Source organism: Lissotriton vulgaris, chromosome 9, assembly GCF_964263255.1.
Source record: "Lissotriton vulgaris chromosome 9, aLisVul1.2, whole genome shotgun sequence".
Classification (NCBI taxonomy): Eukaryota; Metazoa; Chordata; class Amphibia; order Caudata; family Salamandridae; genus Lissotriton; species Lissotriton vulgaris.
Window position 1 is genome coordinate 1,220,631,950 of NC_141697.1, and position 13,262 is coordinate 1,220,645,211.

A 13,262-nucleotide genomic window follows, 5' to 3' on the forward strand; every position below is an offset into this window, starting at 1 on the left:
TAGGTGACGAGTGATTAAAGGCGAACCTTTGCTCTCATTCTAGGAAAGAAAGCTAGACATAGCGATTCACAGAGCAGTATGTAATTATAGGACATGTTTGTCGTCACAGGGCCAAATCAGGGAATCAGCTTCGCTGCTTGATGGCTACAGGTTCCTTCCACTGAGACTCAGTGCAGGGCACAGGTCACAACTGGCCAGTGGTGCAGCAAGGGTGCCATGGGGCCTCACGCAAGCAAGGAAACCAGGTCCCCATCCTTTGCTCTGGTAGTAAAAAACAACATTATTTGGGGTGCAATGGGGACCTATGACCCTATCCGGCTAAGCCGCTGGGGCTCATTTTGAGGGGGTGATTCACTTATGGAAACCAAAGGCACTGTCCAGGACTGTGCCTGGACTGTCACCGAATGTTTGGTGTCTTAGTGGACTAATGTGTCCCCTGTAGGGGCCTGTGTTCGACCACATGGCTTCAAGTCCCAGCGGGTCCACTCAGCCTGTCATCCTTCTGAGGCCCATAAAATGAGTACCATTGAGTTGGGTAACAATAAACATATTATTGAGGGCCAAGATACCCTGGGGTGAACGTGTGCTTTACAAATACATGTTATGTCAATGTGGAAGCTCTCACTTGGGTGGTTATCTGAGAACTGACCAGGATGAGGACTAGAGTTTCAGTTCTGGTGGCACTCACGGAGATGGTAACACATCCACCTTATGGATGTGTTACTGCCAGGGCACTGGCGTGACCAGCTCACCAAGAGTCAGTGGGGGGTGTCAAAGAATTTCTGCATTCAGGGCAATAAAGTTTGAAAGGGTTGATTAACAAAAGGAAAATGAATTATCCGTGAATCAAACTCAGTTGGACAGAGGCTCTTCCAGTAAACAGTATTGGAGTGTACTCAGTAAGCAAAGGCAAAAATATAGAGGGTTTCACAAAAATGCTTCAGATGGGTATGACGTGACTTCCAAAAACAGATGGAGTGCAAAGGTGTCTGGGTCTGAGATCATGCAATGGGAAGAAGACTCATTCAGTTGCAACAAACATTTACACTTTTTCAGCTGATCCAGTTAATGAACACTTTCTCAACTCAAGAACCCAGAAGTGAGAGGCCCGAGAGTTCATACATAGGCGCTTCCTTTAGGCATGGTTAGCATGAGCAAGGAAACATGGCAGTGGCAGTGATGCTAGGGCAGTGGCTAGCATTAACAGTGGTAGCAGGTAGGGTGGTGAGACTGCCAGACAACATGGCTGCGCCACCAGTGAGTGTACTGTAGTGAGTGTGACATGTCACAAGTGTGGCCCGACATTCAGGAAACATGATGTACAACGCTGTATGCCACTCAAAGGTCTCATTAAAGCTGTGCGGGGGTGGGGGTCCCAGAGATGGAAAGGCGGGACAATGAGAGAAGAAAACTCTTACAAAACACTTACATATCTCCAGGCAGTGCAATAGCGCCTTGTGGATGGCCAGCCTTAGGTGTCTGGTTGGCATCTAGGGAGGAGGGAGCAGGAGAAGGAAGCTGCAGGGCAGCGAGAGGCACTAGAGCAGTGATAGAGCGCCATCTTGGTCTGCGCTCTAGCGCTACGGCGAGAGGGAGGAGAGACTACAAAAGAGCCTCATTCAGGTGGGTTGGCCTGGTAAAGGCGCCCCCTGGGTGCATCGCTTTGGGATCACAGCCAGAGTTCATGCGCATCAGGAAGCGTATTTTTAACAGTTTCCCCCTTCTAATATCTTGGTTATTTTACTTTTTTCTTACCTTGGTTTTAAACTGCGCTAGGAAGCGCTTACTGCCCTCATTGCCCGCACTGTAAAAATTTGCTCCAGGCGATCCAAAGCACCGCTCTTAGCGGGTCCCCTGTCACTGCCAATCATCATACAGGCGCCATCTTAGGTGAGGACGCGCCGCTATTCGGCGCCATCTTGGTCTGCGCTCTAGCGCTACGGCGAGAGGGAGGAGAGACTACAAAAACGGGCCATGACAACACGCAGCGGTCGAGCGCAGCGGGAGCGCCTAAGGAGCGCCGGAGGTGCGCCAGAGGTAAGCCCGTTTGCGCCCGTTCGCGCTGGGTCACGCTCAGGGCTTAGAACCCCTGCCCCCCCCCCCGGCCAACCCTAGCCCCCATTACTCCCGGGAGGACCTATTTTCCTGCAGGCAAGTACTATCACCGAGCTGTCAGCATGCCTTGGACTTTAATAGTGGACAAACTCACTGTTTCCACTGCCCTTACAAGTTCTCAGAAATCCAGGAGACAGCTGACGACGCTAAGGGAAAGTTGAAGATGGCATTAATTAACTGTCGTTCGCTGCCCAAACACGCCACCAACCTTTCCCTTTTAATTAGCGATCTGGACATTGATATTCTGTTTGTAACAGAAACCTGGCTGGGAGCTGCATCAGCCCCAGACATAGTACAGGCCTTGCCCCCAGGCTATCTGATCCAACATAAGGATAGAGGACTTAAAGGGGGAGGTGGAATTGCTATACTCCACAAGGAATACATGTCAAGTCAAGTCAAGTCAGAGTATTTATATAGCGCGCTACATACCCAGAGGGTCTCAAGGCGCTTGAGGAAGGGTGGGGAATTACTTGTCGAATATCCAAGTTTTAAGTTGTTTTCTGAATGATAGGTGATTCTGAGTGAGACGAAGGTGAGTGGGAAGTGAGTTCCAGGTCTTAGCTGCCAGATAGGAGAAGGATCTGCCTCCCATGGTGGTTTTGTTGATGCGAGGTACGGTAGCAAGGGCTTGGTTGGTGGATTGTAGCTGGCGGGGGGGGGGGGTGTAGAAGGAAAGTCTTGTGTTGAGGCATTCGGGTCCTAGTTCGTAGAGTGCTTTGTGTGCGTGGGTTAGGAGGCGGAAAGTAATCCTCTTGTTGACGGGGAGCCAGTGGAGGTTTTTCAGGTGGCTGGAGATGTGGTTTTTACGCGGGATGTCTAGTATGAGTCTTGCTGATGCGTTCTGGATGCGTTGGAGTTTTTTCTGGAGTTTAGCGGTGGTACCGCCATATAGGGTATTTCCGTAGTCCAGGCGGCTTGTAACCAGTGCATGGGTGACCGTTTTTCTGGTTTCGGTGGGGATCCAGCGAAATGTTTTTTTGAGCATGCGAAGAATGTTGAAGCAGGATGAGGAGACGGCGCTGACCTGTTTGTTCATAGAGAGTGAGGAGTCCAGGATGACGCCCAGGTTCCGAGCGTGGTCCGTCGGGATGGGTGCTTTTCCAAGGGCCTCTGGCCACCAAGAGTCATCCCAGGGGGAGGGGGAGTTACCTAAGATAAGGACTTCTGTTTTGTCTGAGTTCAGTTTCAGACGGCTGTGCTTCATCCACTCGGCAACTTCTTTCATTCCTTCATGTAGGTTGGTTTTGGCGGAGTTAGGGTCTTTGGTGAGTGAGAGGATCAATTGAGTGTCGTCGGCGTAGGAAATGATGTTGAGGTTATGTTGGCGTGCGATGGCCGCGAGGGGGCTCATGTATACGTTGAAGAGGGTGGGGCTGAGTGAAGATCCTTGTGGTACGCCGCAGATGACTTCGGTAGCCTCTGACTTGAATGGTGGGAGGCGGACTCTCTGGGTTCTTCCGGTGAGGAACGAGGTGATCCATTCCAGTGCTTTTCCTTGGATTCCGATGTTTTTGAGGCGTTGTAGAAGGGTGCTATGGCATACTGTGTCGAAGGCTGCGGAGAGGTCGAGGAGGATGAGGGTGACTGTGTCTCCGTTGTCTAGCAGAGTTCGAATGTCGTCTGTTGCTGCGATGAGCGCGGTCTCAGTGCTGTGTTTGGCTCGGAAGCCGGACTGTGAACGGTCAAGGGATTTGTTGGTTTCGAGGAAGGCGGCGAGCTGGTTGTTGACTGCTTTCTCGATGACTTTGGCCTGGAATGGAAGGAGTGAGATGGGGTGGTAGTTTTTGAGTTCGGTGGGGTCAGCTGTGGGTTTTTTCAGAAGGGCGCTGAGTTCGGCGTGTTTCCAGCTATCCGGGAAGGTGGCGGAGTTGAGGGAGCAGTTGATGACGTCTCGGAGGTGTGGTGCTATGATGGAGTCTGCTTTGTTGAAGATGTGGTGAGGGCATGGGTCTGTGGGGGATCCTGAATGGATGGAGTTCATCAGGCAGATGGTGTCCTCAGTGGAGATTGGGTTCCAGTCATTAAGGATGTTCAAGGGGGGTGAAGGTCCTGCAGAATGTTGGGTGGGTTGGTTTCCGGGTTGGTTGTCGAAGCTGTTGTGGATGTCTGCGATTTTGTTGTGGAAGAACGAGGCTAGGGAGTCGCAGAGGGCTTGAGAGGGGGTGATGTCGTTGGAGTTGGCTGAGGGGTTGGTGAATTATTTGACGATGTTGAATAACCTGTCGAGTGTATGATACCCCCATCCCAGATTGCGAGAACCTCCATTTCTTCTGCTCTCTATCCGCAGTCTTGTCCATATCCGGACTGCTGATTTACCGGCCGCCCGGTTCCCTGGGCGGATTCCACGAGGGGCTTATAGAGACCTCAATGGATCTCGCAAGTAGAACCTCCAATTTCTTGGTCCTAGGGGATTTGAACATCCACTTCAATCAGGTATTAGATACCACAGCCACTAATCTGCTTAAGGACCTGGAGGCCATGGACTTGACTCAAAGGGTCACAGGCCCCACGCATGTTGGTGGCAATCTTCTGGACCCAATCTTTTCCAACTCCATAGGGCTCTCAGTAAGTAACCCCCTCCCAGTCCCTTGGTCCGACCATTCAGTCATATGCTTCTCTTGGAAGCTGCCTTTAGGCATCCCCACCCCACCTCTTCACTCTTTCTCGACCAGGGTTTGGTCCAAGCTGGACAGAGAGGAGTGGGCAAATAACCTTAGGAGCACGGCCCCCCCGCCTAATGCAGATCCGGATGGGGCTAATACATATTTTAATCAGTGGCTTGTTCAATCATTGGATAAGGTACTTCCGGTAAAAACTATGGTCAAGAAAAAAATCAATCATCACCAACCATGGTATAATGCCGAGCTTAAGACCTTGAAACAAACTTGCAAAAGAGAGGAGCGCCAATGGCGCAAAGGTTTCGACTCTGAGAAAAAGAACATCTACAGAGCATCCATTAAATTCTACAAAGCGGCGCTTACTCGGGCCAAAGCATCTTACTATGCCCAGAGAATTGAGACAGCCTCAAATGCTCCGAGGGAGCTCTTTCAGATTGCTAGGTCACTGTTAAAAACTCCTGATCCCCCTTCCTCCCCTGATCAAGTCGGCACCCGCTGCGAAGATCTGGCGGTTTTCTTCGACACTAAAATCAAAACAATCTTGATTTCTATTCCCCCTGTTTCCTTAGCTGGCCCAGCCGGTTGTTCCGATATATTGGGAGGGAACGACAGGCCACGACTCGAGGCCTTTGACATCCTTAAGGAGGAAGCCCTCCCGGCTCCTATCAATTCTGTTAAAAGCGGGTCTCCACTTGATCCCACTCCTATGAGCGTAATAAAATCAATGCTTCCTGCTCTATCCACACCCATTGCCAATCTCGTGAACTCCTCTATTAGGGCAGGAGTCGTTTCGAAGGATTGGAAATTGGCAATGGTAAAAGCTTTAATAAAGAAGCCCTCACTTGACCCCAGTGATTTTTCCAATTATAGACCCATCTCGCTTCTCCCGGGCATTAGCAAGCTTACTGAGAAGCACATCAACCATCAGCTGGCCTCCTTCTTGGAGACCAACAACTTGCTTCACTCTTCTCAGACTGGATTCAGGAGAGGGCAGGGTACCGAGACGGCGCTGCTGAGCGTGGTGGAGGAATCCAGGAGGATTTGGGACACTGGTGGGAGCGTGGCCATTATCCTCCTGGACCTCAGCGCCGCGTTCGATACGGTGAACCATGATACCCTTCTGGCCCGCCTTAACAACTTGGGAGTCACGGGGAGCGCCTTGAGTTGGCTCAAATCCTTCCTGGAGGGAAGGGCCTACAAGGTGTTCGAGGAAAACATCTCCTCGTGCCCGGTACCATTGCAGTGTGGGGTTCCGCAGGGATCCTCCCTGAGCCCCACGCTGTTTAATGTGTACATGGCTCCCCTGGCGGGGCTAGTGGCACCATGCGGGATCCAGCTGGTGAGCTACGCTGATGCCACCCAGCTTGTGGTCTCCTTGAACAGGAACGGGTCCTCCTCTGTTAATCTGAGGATGTGCCTTGAGGCGGTCGCGGGATGGATGGACCAGTCTCAGTTAAAGCTAAATGGAGGGAAAACGGAGGTGATGCTCTTGGGGAAGGGAGCCTCCCTCGATAACTCAGAGGCTTGGCCACTCTGTATGGGATTAGGACCATTGCCGAAACCAGAAATCAAGAGCCTTGGTTTCTGGCTTGACACGGAGCTTTCCTTCCGTTATCAGGCTAGGAAAACCACGGCAACTTGTTTTGGATTATTAAGGATGATCCGTAAGATCCTCCCCCTGTCACCTGAGGCAGCAAAAAGGACACTTGTCCAATCTCTGGCTCTATCAAGGATAGATTATGGCAATGCCATCTACCTGGGCGCCCCTGCAGGGGTAATCCAGCGGCTCCAGATCGCACAAAATTTTGCAGCTAGAATCCTGACAGGCACTGGCCCTAGGATGTCGGCTAAACCGGCCCTGAAGAAGCTCCACTGGCTTCCAGTGAGGGAACGAATTTCTTTTAAGGCCTTATGTATTACACATAGGGTCATGCATGGACAGGGTCCGGCCATTCTGAGGACCTTGATTAGGCCCTATAAGTCCCGGAGAGACCTGCGCTCAGATGATCAGAAATTAGCTGAGATCCCGAGAGTCCGTAGATCTAGGACCGGGGGTCGTCTCTTTTCTCTGAACGCAGCCAGGCTGTGGAATTCGCTACCCCCCCCGCTTCAACATGAACCCAACCTGCTGATCTTTAGAAGGAAATTGAAGACCTGGCTTTTCAGCAGAGTATAAAGCTAGATTTATACAGTGATGTAAAAAGCTCCTGATCCCGTCGCTGTGTACTCTCTGGGCTCCGTACAAGCGCTGGGATGCTCCTGAGTAGCCATGCGCTATATAAGAGTCTGAAATAATAAAAATAAATAATAAATAATAAAATACTCAAAGTATGACCCGGGGGCCGCATGTGGCCCTCCTGACCTTTACATGTGGCCCCCTGACCAGCAGCTGCACTGGGCTGCTGTTTACTCGACTCCGAACTAACATAAAACAAGCATTTGCAATGCAATAGGTCTCGCATTAGTGAGATTTGGACCTATTGGCATTGTAAATTACAATGCCTTTTATTTATTTGTTTAAACAAACCTGCAGTAATAATAGGCATTGTCATTTACAATACCAATAGGTCAAAGTTTCTAAAAATGACACCTATTGCATTGCAAATGCTAGTTTAGTAGATACAGCTTTGCATCAAAGTATAAGTGGTTGAATAGGAATGCCTATGCACGCACCACCCTTAGTGTCTCCCTCGATGCAAAGTTACACTACTTTCCATTATTTTATAACTGCTATTCAGCGCAAAAGATAGTTTGCACTAACAAGTAATGCCAATTAAATACTTTGCTCAGGTTGTGTCACTTTGTGATGTTAACTTGTTGCACTGTGTTATAAATTTAGGGACCTTCGTGTCTGGGCCAAGGGGAGCTTTCTAACCTGATGAACAGACCCACTCCCCACTGACTGTGATAATGGGATCTGTGTAACGTTTTGTATCCCTACGCTGTACCCGAAGTACATCCGCTGTCATGGTCTGGAGGAAGGATTCGGAAGGTGCAAACTGGGGAATGATAGAAAGTGGCAGGCGGAAGTGACAACACCTTTGGGAACACGTTGAAGAACTGCTAGATGATGTCACTTGAGCCATACTTTGGAAGAGCCCGCAAAACCCATGACTGTTTAATCGGTTTATATATTTGAAACTATTGCTTTAAAATACACCTCTGCGTGAAATTGAACAGGGAGATAACACACCTCGCTTCAAGAAAAAGAGAACCCTCACGAAAGCCACACCTCCCACACACAGAGGCTGCGGTGCGCTACACAAGCCATTCACTCATTTTCATGTGTGGAGATTGTCAAACATGTTAATGTCACATGACACTGAAGACAAGAGCGTAGTACTCTTCTGGTGGGTGCTGTAAACAGCATTGGAGGGGGTTAGGCACTATACAAATGTTACAACATTTGAGTCTTCGGCTACCCACTCCTGACGACATTTGCCCTCTCTGTTTGTCTGGCGTCAAGATGTATTGTGGCGGGTCGAGTAAGTACTCTGTTAGTTGTGTATTGGATGATGAAATTGTAGTGGAAATAGGCACCTCTGTACACTGTGCTGTAAGAGCTGTGAGGAAATGAAACATCAACCCCCAGGAAGCTTACAGCACTATGAAGCCACGCTGCAATGAAAAACCACTACAACTAAAACAAGCTTGCAGTAATTCTACGAACAATACAGAGTGGACGGGCACTCTACACGTCCCATAGTTAGAGCCTGTTGGTAAAAGTGTGGCAAGCGGTGCTTCTAAGCAGAGCGCCCCTGCAAGGGATACTGTGCACAAAGATGTCTACGTACTCACAGGACTGGAGCCAGCAACAGTAGGAAATGGCGGTGCAGTGCGCTCGGGCCACTCCAAAACGTCCAACACCGAGGCTGGCAGCTAGCAGCACCAAGAAGAGCAACAGAGATGCTGCTGCTCCTCCCTTGCCAAAGCTGGCATCCCTCGAGTCTGTGGCGCCATGCACTGCGAGCCGTACAGGGGCACATCGCCTGTCCGGGCATGTGCACATCTCCTGTCCCCCTTTGGAAGCTAAATCGACAACAATAGATCTCGCCAAAGCGTGCAGCACAAGACTTAGAAACGTTATATATACAACAAGCACTTATTTAGAGGTTAATTGCAGTTAGGGAAAGGAAGTAACTAGGCCCTCAACTTTAAGAATACCTCGATTTTTAAAGAGAGCAAATGTGTAAAAATATGATAGTCTTTTCAAAACCCCAAAAGTGTATTTCTTGTCCTGTAGAACCATTTCACCTTAGCAATTCACATTATGGCACTGCATTCAGAAGTATTATTTTTAAGTGATGGTTTTCAAACATGCATTTAAAAAAGTTCACACTTCCCACCTCTAACCCGCCCCCTCGCCCCACCCTGACAACAATGCCATTAGTGATTACATCCAAGAACAGGAGATAGTTTTGTACAGCACGCATCCTGAAGAAAAAAGAGGGAACTTGAAATAAAACAATTGCTCAGTGTCACACAATTCGGTGAAGTGGAGAAGCAGGGATTCATCCCAGCTTTTTGGGCTTTGCATTGCGTAATTGAGTTCAGCCACTAGACATACATGCTTCACCAGGGCAGGCTCTAGGGCGGTGCGATCGCACCGGGCGTTGACTTGGGATGGTCATTTTTTTAAATGTGTATTATCATTTTCAAAGCACCTGCTGCCCCTTTATCAACTTTCAGACATCAATTAAAATGTCAAGAGAAGTCTGGTGATTAATCGTCTTCCTGGAAAGAGACCGGAGGTTTTGTCTAGTGGAAGTTTTGACTCATCCTAAGGTAGTGCAGAGGGTTAAAATGCCTGCTGCTAAGAACGTGTACCATGCAGATAACAACGTGCATATAATGTAAATAGGTCAGTGGGTTACTGCCTCTGTAAAGAGAGATCTGTTTGTTACTTGTTGTTTATAAGTCAAAAGCCTAATAAAGGACATTGAGCTATTTACTGTCATCCTAGAGCTGCGTGCAAACTGCAAGGTATATGTTAGAGCTATCTGTTTCTTTGCCCAGTCTTTCATTAACTTAATCTTGTGAAAAGGGTTAATTTGGGTAGAAAACAATTCTTATCATGTGATAGAACCCCTAACAATGATGTTACGTTTTAAATTCTGAATTTGTTCCTTTTCCAGAATAAGAACTTTACCTATATTGCCTACCAGTATCAATGACATGTCACTCCTACATTACACCTTGTAGTACTGTCTGATGTAACTTTATCTTTACACTGATTTACACACATATGATTGTCTCCGTGCAATGTGTGGGTGGTGTAAAGTGCTCTGACACCTTACACTGGTATGAGTGGTGCTTTAAAATAAAATGAATCTGAGAGGCAGTGGTTATGAAGACTTGAGAGGCACTGTTAAACGGTGCCAGTGAGGGAATCCATTGAAGAGGTGGTCATGGGGGGGCAACAAACATTGTCGCACAGGGCGCCAACAGCGCTAAAGCCGGCCCTGTGCTTCACTTCCCCTAGACCCACTTTACAACCCTCTACCCCCGCTGGCATCAGTGCGGCCCTTGGTCACACCAAAGACCAAACTTTGCGGCCCCCAGGGAAAATATTTGTGAGTACCCATGCACTAAAGGGACAGGTTGGCTATCTCTCCCACCCTGACCCCATCGTTTCTGCAGTTAGGTATTTCCTGCAGCCTCTGCCAAGGTGCAACATTCCTCCTTGGGACTGCGACGGACGACAAGGAGTGCAGCGAGGGGACACTAAGGGGGTCATTATAATTGCGGTTTTTCCGCATCCTCAGGGCCGGGGGAAGCCACCGCCGGCCCCGAGGATGCGGAAAAACCGCAGCGGACTGACCAAAGACCCACCGCCACATTAGGATGGCTGGTGGGTCCTGGTTTCTGTCCGCAGCTTTTCCGCCGCGGTCGGATTACAACCGCGGCGGAAAAGCTCTAATATGGTGAAGGTGTCTCTCAGACACCGTCCGCCATATTAGGATGGGCTATCAATTATGCTTTTCCGCTGCGGTTTTCCGCCGTGGAAAAGCAAACGGAACTTCACTGCGGGGGCCCATTGTGGGCCCCCTAGGTGAAGGGGGGATGGGGGTGCACATGGGGGGTACCTATGGTACCCCCCTGCATGTGCATGCAGAAAGCGGCAGGCACCGCGCGGTGCCTGCCTCTTTCTGCAGGCACATGCAATGACTGCATTTTTAACATTGCCGCGGGTGCAGCTTGAAGCCGCACCCGCCGCAATGTTAAAAATAGAGGATGTGACCGCCAGGGTGGCAGTCACATCCTAATTGCACAGGAGGGAACTCCGCATGCCATGCGGAGGTTCCCTCCTGCTCTGGGGTCGCGGACGGACGCAAGTCCGTCCGCGATCCTAATGAGGCCCTAAGTAAGACTTACCTAGTGCTTTATATTCACTAACTGCTTAGTAAACCACACTCCATGCTCAGGATCCCGGGAGGTGAACAGGATCATGGTTGGAGAGTAGAAAGCCCTTTACAGGACACTGAAACCTCTGCCTGGCTCTCTTCTCGGATAGGATAGCCTGAACTGTGCCACCGGAGCTGAGGACCTCACCCTGCGTTCCCTCACTGGCTGCTCACGTGAGATCCCTGCATCTGTGGCCAGAAGGTGCTTGTTCTTGACACACCATGCAGGTGCTGTAACATGGTTTTTGATGCTTGCCACAGGCACTTACGGAAGTGTAACCATTACAAAATTGCATGTATACGCTAGATTGTGATATATGCTGTCCAAAATTGAAACAGGGAGTTGAGACACGTTTCTTGTATCTTTGAAATTATGTAAAATAATCAAATTTGAGGAAGTTAATTTAACCCTGAAGAAGTCCCATTCTTTTCCGGGGCGAAATGTGTTGACTGGGCTTGTCGCTGTATTGTGAAATTAATTTACTATTTTTCAGTCATATATGATTCACTGAACTCTTCGATTTCCAATTTGACTCACTGGCTATTTCTGAACACACATTACCATGATGTGCAGTTATATTGTTATTTCTGGCTGTGCCCTCTTTCTGGATTTATGCTTTCTCAAGGGTTTTGGAATGGTTGACCCAGGAAATAGGGCACCCACTTTCTCAGAACCTCTTTGAGTGCAGCAGCACATATCACAACCATTCCAAGCTGCAGCTTTAGAAGAACTTGCACTTTTGTATGTAGTGTTTGGAAGATTCAGGAATCAGAACCTGCCAGTTTCATTCCAGACAGCAAAGAATTGGATTTACAGTTTTTTTGCTGTGCCCTTTATCCTCCGGTATCACAGCATTAGTACAGCATGGCTTTGCAGCACAACACAAAAATACTTTATTTGGGTGTTGTAAGCAAATGCCTCTTTTTGCATGTTCACCCCCAAATTTTTGGACTGATGCTGCTGGTTTATTGACTCTGAGAGAGCGCTGATGGCTGCTAACCAGACCTCAGTGTTCTGACCCCTTACAAACTAATTTGCAAACTCTAGACTGCCCAGAACGCCGAAGCCAGACTGATCCTAGACATCCCCTGTCACAACCACATCACCCAACACCTCTGCGATCTCCACAGGCTCCCCATCGAAAGAAGAATAACATTCAAGCTCCTCACGCACGCATACAAGGCCCTCCACAACAGTGGAACACCATACCTAAAAAACAGCCTCTCCTTCCACGCACCCAGGAGAAACCTCCGATCAGCCGACCTCTCTCTGGCCACCATTCCACGCATCTACAAGACCAGAACGGGAGGAAAGTCCTTCTCCTACCAAGACCTGGAACAATCTCCCCCTCCACCTCCGGCAAAGCCCTACACTGATCCAATTCAGGCAGCATCTCAAGACCTGGCTCTTCGGACTGAGCCCCTCCACACCCGACACATTGAGACCCTCGCGGGTGAGTAGCTGCGCTTCCCAACCCTGATTGATTAATTGAGTGTATGTTGAATTGGCTAACCCCAATTGTCAGAGACTGACTTATCTGTAAGTAGGGGTGTAGCTTCAGAGGGGGATGTTTGGGGTGTTACACTCCCATAAAAACTGCATTCTGTAGCAAACAGCTGGGTACTGGTGCTTTCAATCAGGTATGGTGAGGTGTCTGTGAGATTTCATTCTGCATTTGTACATGCACAGACTGACAACAACACACAAATAACTCTCTCTTCCCTGTCTTAAAAATTGAATAGTTTGAAATCTATTGTGTTTTAAGCACGCCTAAGAATCTGCACTCCTATCTCTTTCCACTGCCCGTAAACCCCCCTCGTGTCCCACTTCTCAGAACATATTTAAACTAGATGTGCCAGCATGATTGCTGGAAAATTTGAAGCCTACGCTCCCCACTATTACTGACCTAGTTACACCTCTGCTTATAAGTCCCTAGTATATGGTACCCAGGGTAACCAGGACATGTAAAGCAGGGTGTCCACTCAGGGCTGCAGAACTGATTTTGCCACCATGCGTGTGACAAAGTACAAAATGGCTCCCAGCCTGCCACTGCAGACTGGAAGGGCAGCACCCGCCTCCCTTAACAATATACGAAGTCTCTCTTAAGGAAGGCCTATTGAGCCC